Raw genomic sequence first — 9,221 nt, forward strand, 5'->3', positions numbered from 1 at the left:
GTCCCTCCACCTCCATGGAGGGGCGGGCCCCCCTGCCACTTTCCCCACTTCCGCGGGGGAGCGGCACGCTGCCGGCCGGCTCTCTCGGGGGCTGCTCAGGTGTTCCTTCAGATAGATGTTCCTGGTGCATGTTGTCTCTCTCCTTTATAGTCCTCTTCCACCAGTCCCAACTCTGCTACCCACACGCCGAGTACGCTGCTCTCCTGCAATCAGGAGCAGGATCAGCTCCTGCAGGTTATTGGTCGAACTGGAGGCAGCTGCGTAGAAGCTGTTTACTCCTCTCCCAGCGCCATATTGTGGGAGAGCAGATGCATGGAATAAGTCTTAATTCCAGTAACTTAGTCTAGTCCGAGTTGCTCCCCACAGTGCAAGGAACCAACTTCATAACAGTTGGAAACTGAATATTCTCTAATGAAGAATTCGAAAGTTTTTTCATGGAAATTCAATGCATTTCATGAGATACAGAGAAATTACTCAATACTGTAACAAAGCAATTTAGGATATGGATAATTTTTTTTTTTTGACAGGCAGAGTGGACAGTGAGAGAGAGAGACAGAGAGAAAGGTCTTCCTTTGCCGTTGGTTCACCCTCCAATGGCCGCCGCGGCCGGTGTGCTGCGGCCGGCGCACCGCGCTGATCCAATGGCAGGAGCCAGGTACTTACCCTGGTCTCCCATGGGGTGCAGGGCCCAAGTACTCGGGCCATCCTCCACTGCACTCCCTGGTCACAGCAGAGAACTGGCCTGGAAGAGGGGCAACCGGGACAGAATCCGGCGCCCCGACCGGGACTAGAACCCGGTGTGCCAGTGCTGCAAGGCGGAGGATTAGCCTAGTGAGCCACGGCGGGCTGGGATATGGATAATTTTTAAGGTAAATTTTAGAAATTAAACTGAGGGGCCAGAGCTGTGGCATAATGGGTAAGGCTGACACCTGCAGTGCTGGCATCCCATTTGGGCAATGGTTTGACCACCGTCTGCTCCACTTCTGATCCAGCCCTCTGCTATGGCTTGGGAAAGCAGTAAAAGATGGCCTAAGTCTTTGGGCCCCTTCACTCACGTGGGAGACCCAGAAGAAGTGCCTGGCTCCGGGCTTTGGATCAACACAGCTCTGGCTGTTGCAGCCAATTGGAGATGGATGGAAGAACCCCCCCCGCCGCCTCTCCTTCTCTATCTCTGTAACTCTGACTTTGAAATGAATAAATAAATCTTTTAAAAATTAAACTGAAATTCATCATAGGTAGGAATAACAAGTTCTAATCTATTGAAGGGTAGGATGACTATAGAGTTTCTACTTTCACTTGTTGAATTCTTTACATAGTAGAGGTTAAGCTTGTGATTATAAAATAAACTGAAAGTAAGTCATTGTAAAAAATAAAAGAAAAATTTATAAAGGAAGCAAGATAGAGGTTAGGAGCACATGCAGGAGGGAAAGTAGGGTAGGAAGTATCATATGCTCTAAAATCTATAGATATGAAATACATTAAATTTGTCCACCTCGTATAAATAAAAAGAAATTTTAAATAATCAACTATATTTTTTTAAAAAGTAGAAATGATTTTGAATATTTACAAATGTTTGAGGAAATACACATATTTACCATGATTTGAACAGTACACATATATGAAAACAACATGTGATACAACAAAACGTGTTAAATTTAATTATGGCCAAAAATTTTAAAGAATATTAAAATAAAATTGAATCAAACATTATGTCACAGAAAATATAGTGAAAAGCACATCTCATTCTTATTTAACCACACAAACACATTTAAAATGCCCCAAAATATACCATTCCAATCAACTAGTTCTTGTGTCTTCTAGGGAATATGCCCTTCCAGAGATGTTATGCATATCATGATCAATGGGCAGATAAATATGTTTATGCCACTTGTAACTTTTTAATATTTTAACCCCAAAGAACAGCATCTACTATACCTTGCTTTTGTGTAGTATAAAATAATTTGGATATTGTCCAATATTAACACATCTACATAAGTATTTATTCAGCTATACAATATGAATGGGACATTACACTATTGATGAACACTAGTATAGCTTGAAATCAATTTTTTAGAAGCAATGGGAAATGACTAATTTTTTGGACATTCCTCCCTTTTCACATTCCAAATCATAAAGTACATACAAATAGTTTGAATTCTTGCATTATAGGATATTATATTTCATAACACAATAGATATTGCAAGTTACCCTCCAAATATTTCTGATATTCCTTCCAGCAAAACATAAAAATGCATTAATATGCACTCCTTCTCACAAATATAGCTTTTTCTGAGTCTTTGACTTCATCTGCCTAATAGATGAAAATAATTAATAGTTTTAACTTATATTTTGCAGATGTTACCTGGTTCAGTTCTGACAACAAACATAATATAGCGTTATCAACAGTCCAAAAGTAAGGAAAACTCAGTTCATGGGGTTGAGAACTTTTTCCTAAATGATAACTAGCAGTATCAGAACCAGAGTTCATACTATAGTCCTCGTGACTTTTGTAGCAGGTAATTGGCAATGAATACCACCTTGAATTCTCCATTTTCAGGATTTAGTTGCTGGAACATAGTGCCTGAGTCATTTTCTACACAGTGAGACTCTTTCCACTCTCTACCAGAAGCATGTGACTCTGATTCTGACCATGCATTCCTCTGGCAATGAAATTACGTGGAAATCTCGAAGAAGATGTGATCATGGCACACAAAATTCCAGTGAGCATTCTGCCACTCAGGGGGGATTTTCTTCCCCACATTGGTTCTTAAGAGCCTTCTCAAAATTATCTATAGGGTAAATCTTACCCTCTCCCTACTTCTATTTTACCTTCTAAAATGAACACATGTATTCATGAAGGTGTAGTAACACAATTCTTCATTTGAAATCCTTAAAACGCAGTTTGTTCTCAAATTCAGTTTTATGCGGACTTTCAGATGGATTGTAGGGGGTGTTTGCACAATTTCATGATACTCTCAGAAATATGGGACACAGCTTACAATCAAATATATTAAAATTCACACAGAGTAGGACAAATAAGGAAAAGAAATGGATTCACATCAGTTCAATAAAATTTGAGCCACCACATAAAAATGTACCCATGTTGTACTTCTCAGTATAGCATATTTCTAGCCATGTATTACTAAACAAAACCTTGAGGAGTAGACAATTAGTCATCAGTTATGACACATACAACCCAAATCAAACTGCCTAAGTCCCATTCCCAACTCTGGCTCCTGATTTGTGCTCATGCTAAGCCCAATAAAGGGATGACTCATTCAAGTAATTATGCTCCTTCCTCCCATGTGGGAGGTCTAGATGGCATTCCCAGCTCCACAAGCATCTTCCCAGGCATTAAGGAAGTGAACCAGAAAACAGAAACTCTCTCTCTCTTTTCACTCTTACTGTCTCTCAGCCTCTCCACTATTGCTGAAAAAAGAGACAGTATTTCCAAAATGAGAGAACCTCAGAGAAATTCAGCTGACATCTACAATCAACACTTGACTGTATTCATTTCCAGTTCTGAATGAAGCCAGAAGTATTGTATCATTCTCTCTGATCTCAAAGATGAACATCAGAAGAGACTGTTTTTTTCATATGTTATACCTGGCATTTAACCAAGCAATTTAGGCACCTCAAAGATAGAACTAATGGGCACAATGAGAACAGAAAGGGCATGTTTTTTTGTTTGTTTGTTTGTTTGTTTTTAACTTTTATTTAATGAATATAAATTTCCAAAGTACGATTTTTAACCTAGCAGTTAAGACATCTACATCCCACAATTGGGGTACCTAGAATCTAGCTCTCTGATAGTCTTGGAAGACCCTGGTGATGGCTCAAATAGTTGAGTTCCTGCCACCCATGTGGGGGACATGGATTGCATTTCCAGTTCCCAGGTTCAGTCCAGTACTGGGCATCACAGGCATTTGGGGAATGAACCAATGGATTAGATTCTCTCTCTCTCTCTCTCTCTCTCTGTCCCCAGCAAATAATTTTTTTGAAAAGGAATAGGAAAGAAGGGAAAGGCAATAAAAATAAACGCACAGTAGAGAACATTCCTACCTTATTTTATGAGGTCCACATCATCTTCACATCAAAAATTTAACAAAAATATTTTCTGTCTCACAGGTATAAATACAAACTTCCTGAACAAATCTAGTAAATCCAATCTAGCTGTGTATGTATGAGTGTTAATCAATACATTTATAAATATATACTATATTATTACCTACTGCATGTAGACAGCCCAAAATATATGGGTATATTAATAGATGCAGAGAATACACTTACTTCAACTGTATAAGCAGTCATGACAAAAAAGAAAATAGGAGAAGCCAACTTTCTTAATATGATAAAAATCATAAAATATGTAATGAACAGCATTCTCAATGGTAAGATATTAAATCTCCACCCTTCCTGGAGTTCAAACATATCAGGGATAGCCACATTCATGACATCTACTCAACACTGTCCTAAAACTCATTCCAGTTAAATAATGCAATATTGAGAATCTGAAAACATGAAAAACATTAAGCCAGACTGAAAAACTGTGTACATAGAAATACACAGGAATCTACAAATCATTAGTAATGACAAAGGAATTTAACAAGATTGCTAGATATCATGTTATCAGAATAGTAATAAACTCAAAAATATTTCAATATATCAGAAATGAAGAAATCAAAAGGCTACTTTCAAAAGCAAATCATCACAATAAACTCTAAACTATCACTTATTTAGGGAAAAAGATTATAAATGTGCAAGCCTCAGCACTGAAAATAAAACAATAATGAGAAAATTAAAGAAATGACAAATAAATTGCGACATAACTATATCTATGAATCTAAAAACTCTAACTGCTAGGTCATTAACTGACTCCAAATTGATCTACAGATTCTTAATTTAGTGGGGGATTAAGCTTGTTATTACAAAATAAGTTGAAAATGTTATCAAATAAATAAAAGAAAAATAATAAAATAAGGAGGAGAAACTATGGGAGCCCTGGAGGGAGAGAGGATGGGAAGTATCATTATGTTCTTAAAACTGTATATATTAAATACATAAAATCTGTTCCCTTTATATAAATAAGTATACTTTAAAAATAATAAGCAGAAGAAATCTCTAAAGAGTATTGAAACATTGAGAAGCTAATACTTTTAAGCTTATTTGGAAATGTAACCATTTAAAAGTAGCAAGAACCTGTTACAAAAGCGTGACAAACTTATAAGACTCCAGATATCAAGACGTGTTATACAGATTTTTATAGCCGCAAACTGCAACAGCGGATGCCTATCAAGCAACCATACCTAAGATCATGGCACTGCTCTCCTGTGGTGCTGCTAGAGGATTGGTGCTGTACTCGGAGTGTGGGAACAAGTTCACCAACCTGCAGTGCAGCAGGAACAAGCTTACCTTGGGGATGAGATAGCTTCTGAAAGCAACGTTACAGGTTGTTGCCCAGGGCACGTTGTTGGGGACAAGGTTAACGTATCTCTGGATCTCATGTATCACAGCATCCGTGTAGGGCATGCGGCTCCTGTCCTGCATGCTGGGGCTCCGGTGTCGGCCAATCACACACTCAATCTTCTCCTGCACTTTGGCTGAGAAGACACAAGTAAGAAATCTTGGAAATGAGAATGTGGCACATTTCTCATAGCAGCTGACGGCTAAGTGAATCATGATAAAGGTGTCCAAACAGCTCTAAATGATCATAGTACAGAGACTTACAGTAAGAATCTCTGTATTCTAGGCACAGATAAGGAACTAGAAAAAACTCATGGAAAATTCATAGTATGAAAACTTATGCATGTATCTCAATTTTTTCAACAAAATAAAATTATCTTTTTTAGATATGCCTATATTTATTTATGATTACAAAATAACTCACAGATTTCATTCTCTACGTACAATACCATGCTAAAGATTTCTGTAGAATAAGAGTATTTCAGGCATGGAAAGCCAAGACACTCTGGCAAAAAGATCTCTGTGAGTGAGATCCCAGTGGAAAGAACAGGTCTTCAAAGAGGGAGGTGCCTTTCTCTGAAGGGAGGAGAGAACCTCCACTTTGACTATGACCTTGTCTAAACAAGATAAGAGTCGGAGAACTCAAGGGACTTCCATAGCCTTGGAAACTCATGACTGGTGCATAGGGAGATTACTGATGCCATAAACAGGAGTGTCAATTTGTAAAGTCAACAACAGGAGTCACTGAGCACTTACTCCTCATGTAGGATCTCTGTCCTTAATGTGCTGTACATTGAGGCTTAATGCTATAACGAGTACTCAAACAGTATATTTCACTTTGTGTTTCTATGGGGGTGCAAACGGTTGAAATCTTTACTTAATGTACACTAAACTGATCTTCTGTAAAAAAAAAAAAAGAGAGAAATTATCAATTCCCAACTTGACTCTCACTGGGATTAAACATGACAATAGGTCTGATCTGATTTCATCATCATTTAAAAAAAAATCATCTATTATTTTTCACTTTATGTTTCTGTGTGGGAGCAAACTGTTGAAATCCTTACTTAAGGTATACTAAGCTGATCTTCTGTATATTAAGATAATCGAAAATGAATCTTGATGTGAATAGAAGGGGAGAGGGAGTGGGAAAGGGGAGGGTTGTGGGTGGGAGGGACGGTATGGGGGGGGGAAGCCATTGTAATCCATGAGTCGTACTTTGGAAATTTATATTCATTAAATAAAAGATAAAAAAAAAGATTTCTGTAGAATAGTAAAATGGAAATAAAAAACTTAAAAATCCTGTTGTGTAACCCAAAAAATTCTATGTATTTTTGGTTCAACCATTATAATATCCTTATTTTTTTTTTTTTTTTTTGGACAGGCAGAGTGGACAGTAAGAGAGAGAGACAGAGAGAAAGGTCTTCCTTTGCCGTTGGTTCACCCTCCAATGGCCACTGCGGCCGGCGCACCACGCTGATCCGATGGCAGGAGCCAGGTACTTATCCTGGTCTCCCATGGGGTACAGGGCCCAAGCACTTGGGCCATCCTCCACTGCACTCCCTGGCCACAGCAGAGAGCTGGCCTGGAAGAGGGGCAACTGGGACAGAATCCGGCGCCCCAGCCGGGACTAGAACCCGGTGTGCCGGCTGCGGCAGCCATTGGAGGGTGAACCAACGGCAAAGGAAGACCTTTCTCTCTGTCTCTCTCTCTCACTGTCCACTCTGCCTGTCAAAAAAAAAAAGAATCAAAAACTAATTTTAATTCAAAATAATATATAATGCTTTAAATAGGAATCTATAAATAGATCCATATGTCGACATGAATTTGTATGTTGTGTGAGTTAATTTGCAACTTGAATCTCTCATCTGCTCATACCTTAAGATGTTTGTATGGAAACATTCTACAAGTTTCTTCTGAAATTTATGTTCACAATATACACACACACCAGCACACATGTAATTCATGCTCACTCCATTTTCATATCACAGTTTTTACTACATCAGTGTTCATTGTTTACACTGCTTACAGTGTATTAATCACACACAAGACAACTATTATGTTTCTCCTGTACATTTATGTTTGAAGTATCTATTTAAATTCCCAATTTCAAGTGTTAGTTTGGAATCTTGCACATGCTCATAAGTACTACTAGTGTTAATGTTCTAATTACTGACAACTTCAAACAAGCCACTCTCTTTGCTCCTCTTTGTCTCCCCCTCAAACCCACATTATCCACCAGGTCCAATCAGAAGTGCTAGTTTCCAGGTCTGGTGCCCATCACCCTCCCTCACCCTCACAGCCTCCATCATGAGCTCCCCTGGTTCCTAGGGCTCAGACTCTGCCACTTGTTTCAGATGCCTGCATGCAGCACAGCCTCTAGTATCACTCTGAGAAACTGAAAGCAGAGAACAACTTGTTTGTCCATTTGCAGGTCTCATAATATAAAAATACACAAGATGGGGCCAACACTGTATGCACCAAGTAAAACTGCTGCCTACAATGCCAGCATCCCATATGGGAGCTGGTTCAAGTACAGGCTCTTCCATTTCCAATCCAGCTCTTTGTTGATGGCCTGGGAAAGTAGGAGAAGCTGGCCCAAGTGCTTGGGTCCCTGCACCCACATGGGAGAACCAGACAAAGCTCCTGGCTCCTGGCCTCAGGTCAGCCCAGCTTCAGCAGTTGTGGCCATTTGGGAAGTGAACCAGGGGATGGAAGATCTCTCTCCTCCTTTTCTATAACTCTGACTTTCAAATAAATAAATAAATATTTTTTTAAAAAGAATACACAATATGACTCCTATTCAAGGATTCTACTGGCATTCTGATATTCAATATTTATCTCATTTGTCTCTAAAAGGTTTTATTATTTAGCTTTTATCCTAGTGTTCACAATTTCATAACCCTTTGTCAGGGGTGGATAAATTTCATTTATTTTATGCCATGTGGTGAGAATTTTCAGTTTTCATCTCGTGCATTTTATGGACATTGAGTGAGAATAGTCTATCTAGATGACCAAAAATGGAAGTCTTTTCACTGGTGCTACTCTTTCTCTACTGTTTACATTTGGCTGCTGGGCTACAGGAGCAAGATGGACAAAGTGGTTAAGGGCACCCTGTTCTAGGGGACTCTTTTTTTAAGATTTATTTTTTCTTTGTTTATTTGAAAGACAGAGTTACAAAGAGGTAGAGAGAGAGATAGAGAGGTCTTCCATTCCATTGGCTCACTCCCCTGATGGATGTAATGGCCAGAACCTTGCCGATCAGAAGCCAGGAGCTTCTTCTTGGTCTCCCACATGGGTACAGGTCCCAAGAACTTGGACCATCTCCTATCGCTTACCCAGGCCATAGCAGAGAGCTGGACTAGAAGAGGAGCAACCCGGACTTGAAACGTACCCATATGGGATGGCAGCACTGCAGGCTTTGACAGCACCAGCCTTTAGGGGAATCTTATCTGCCCTGCAACTCCCTCCTTCCCTGGCTCTTACTGATGTCCCTATGCTCGGCCTCTTAGGTTCAGTTTCTCTGGAGTACAAACCTCCCTTTCCTGTTGGAGACAACAGTCCTCAGAAAATTGAGATGAGGATGGAACCGGGACAAGGAGATCCTCCTGTTTTCTGTTCCAATCTGCCTCTACCTTCTTGAATGCTGGCTTTATCTCAATACTGAGGCATGTGGGAATGTAGGGACACAGACTGCTCATCTCACTCAGGGAAAATTTTCCTGTTAATGGCACTTAGGCAAGAGGTTCAATCTCCCTACA

This window comes from Oryctolagus cuniculus, chromosome 15, assembly GCF_051225735.1.
Source record: "Oryctolagus cuniculus isolate XC-2025 breed Fujian yellow rabbit chromosome 15, ASM5122573v1, whole genome shotgun sequence".
Taxonomy (NCBI): Eukaryota; Metazoa; Chordata; class Mammalia; order Lagomorpha; family Leporidae; genus Oryctolagus; species Oryctolagus cuniculus.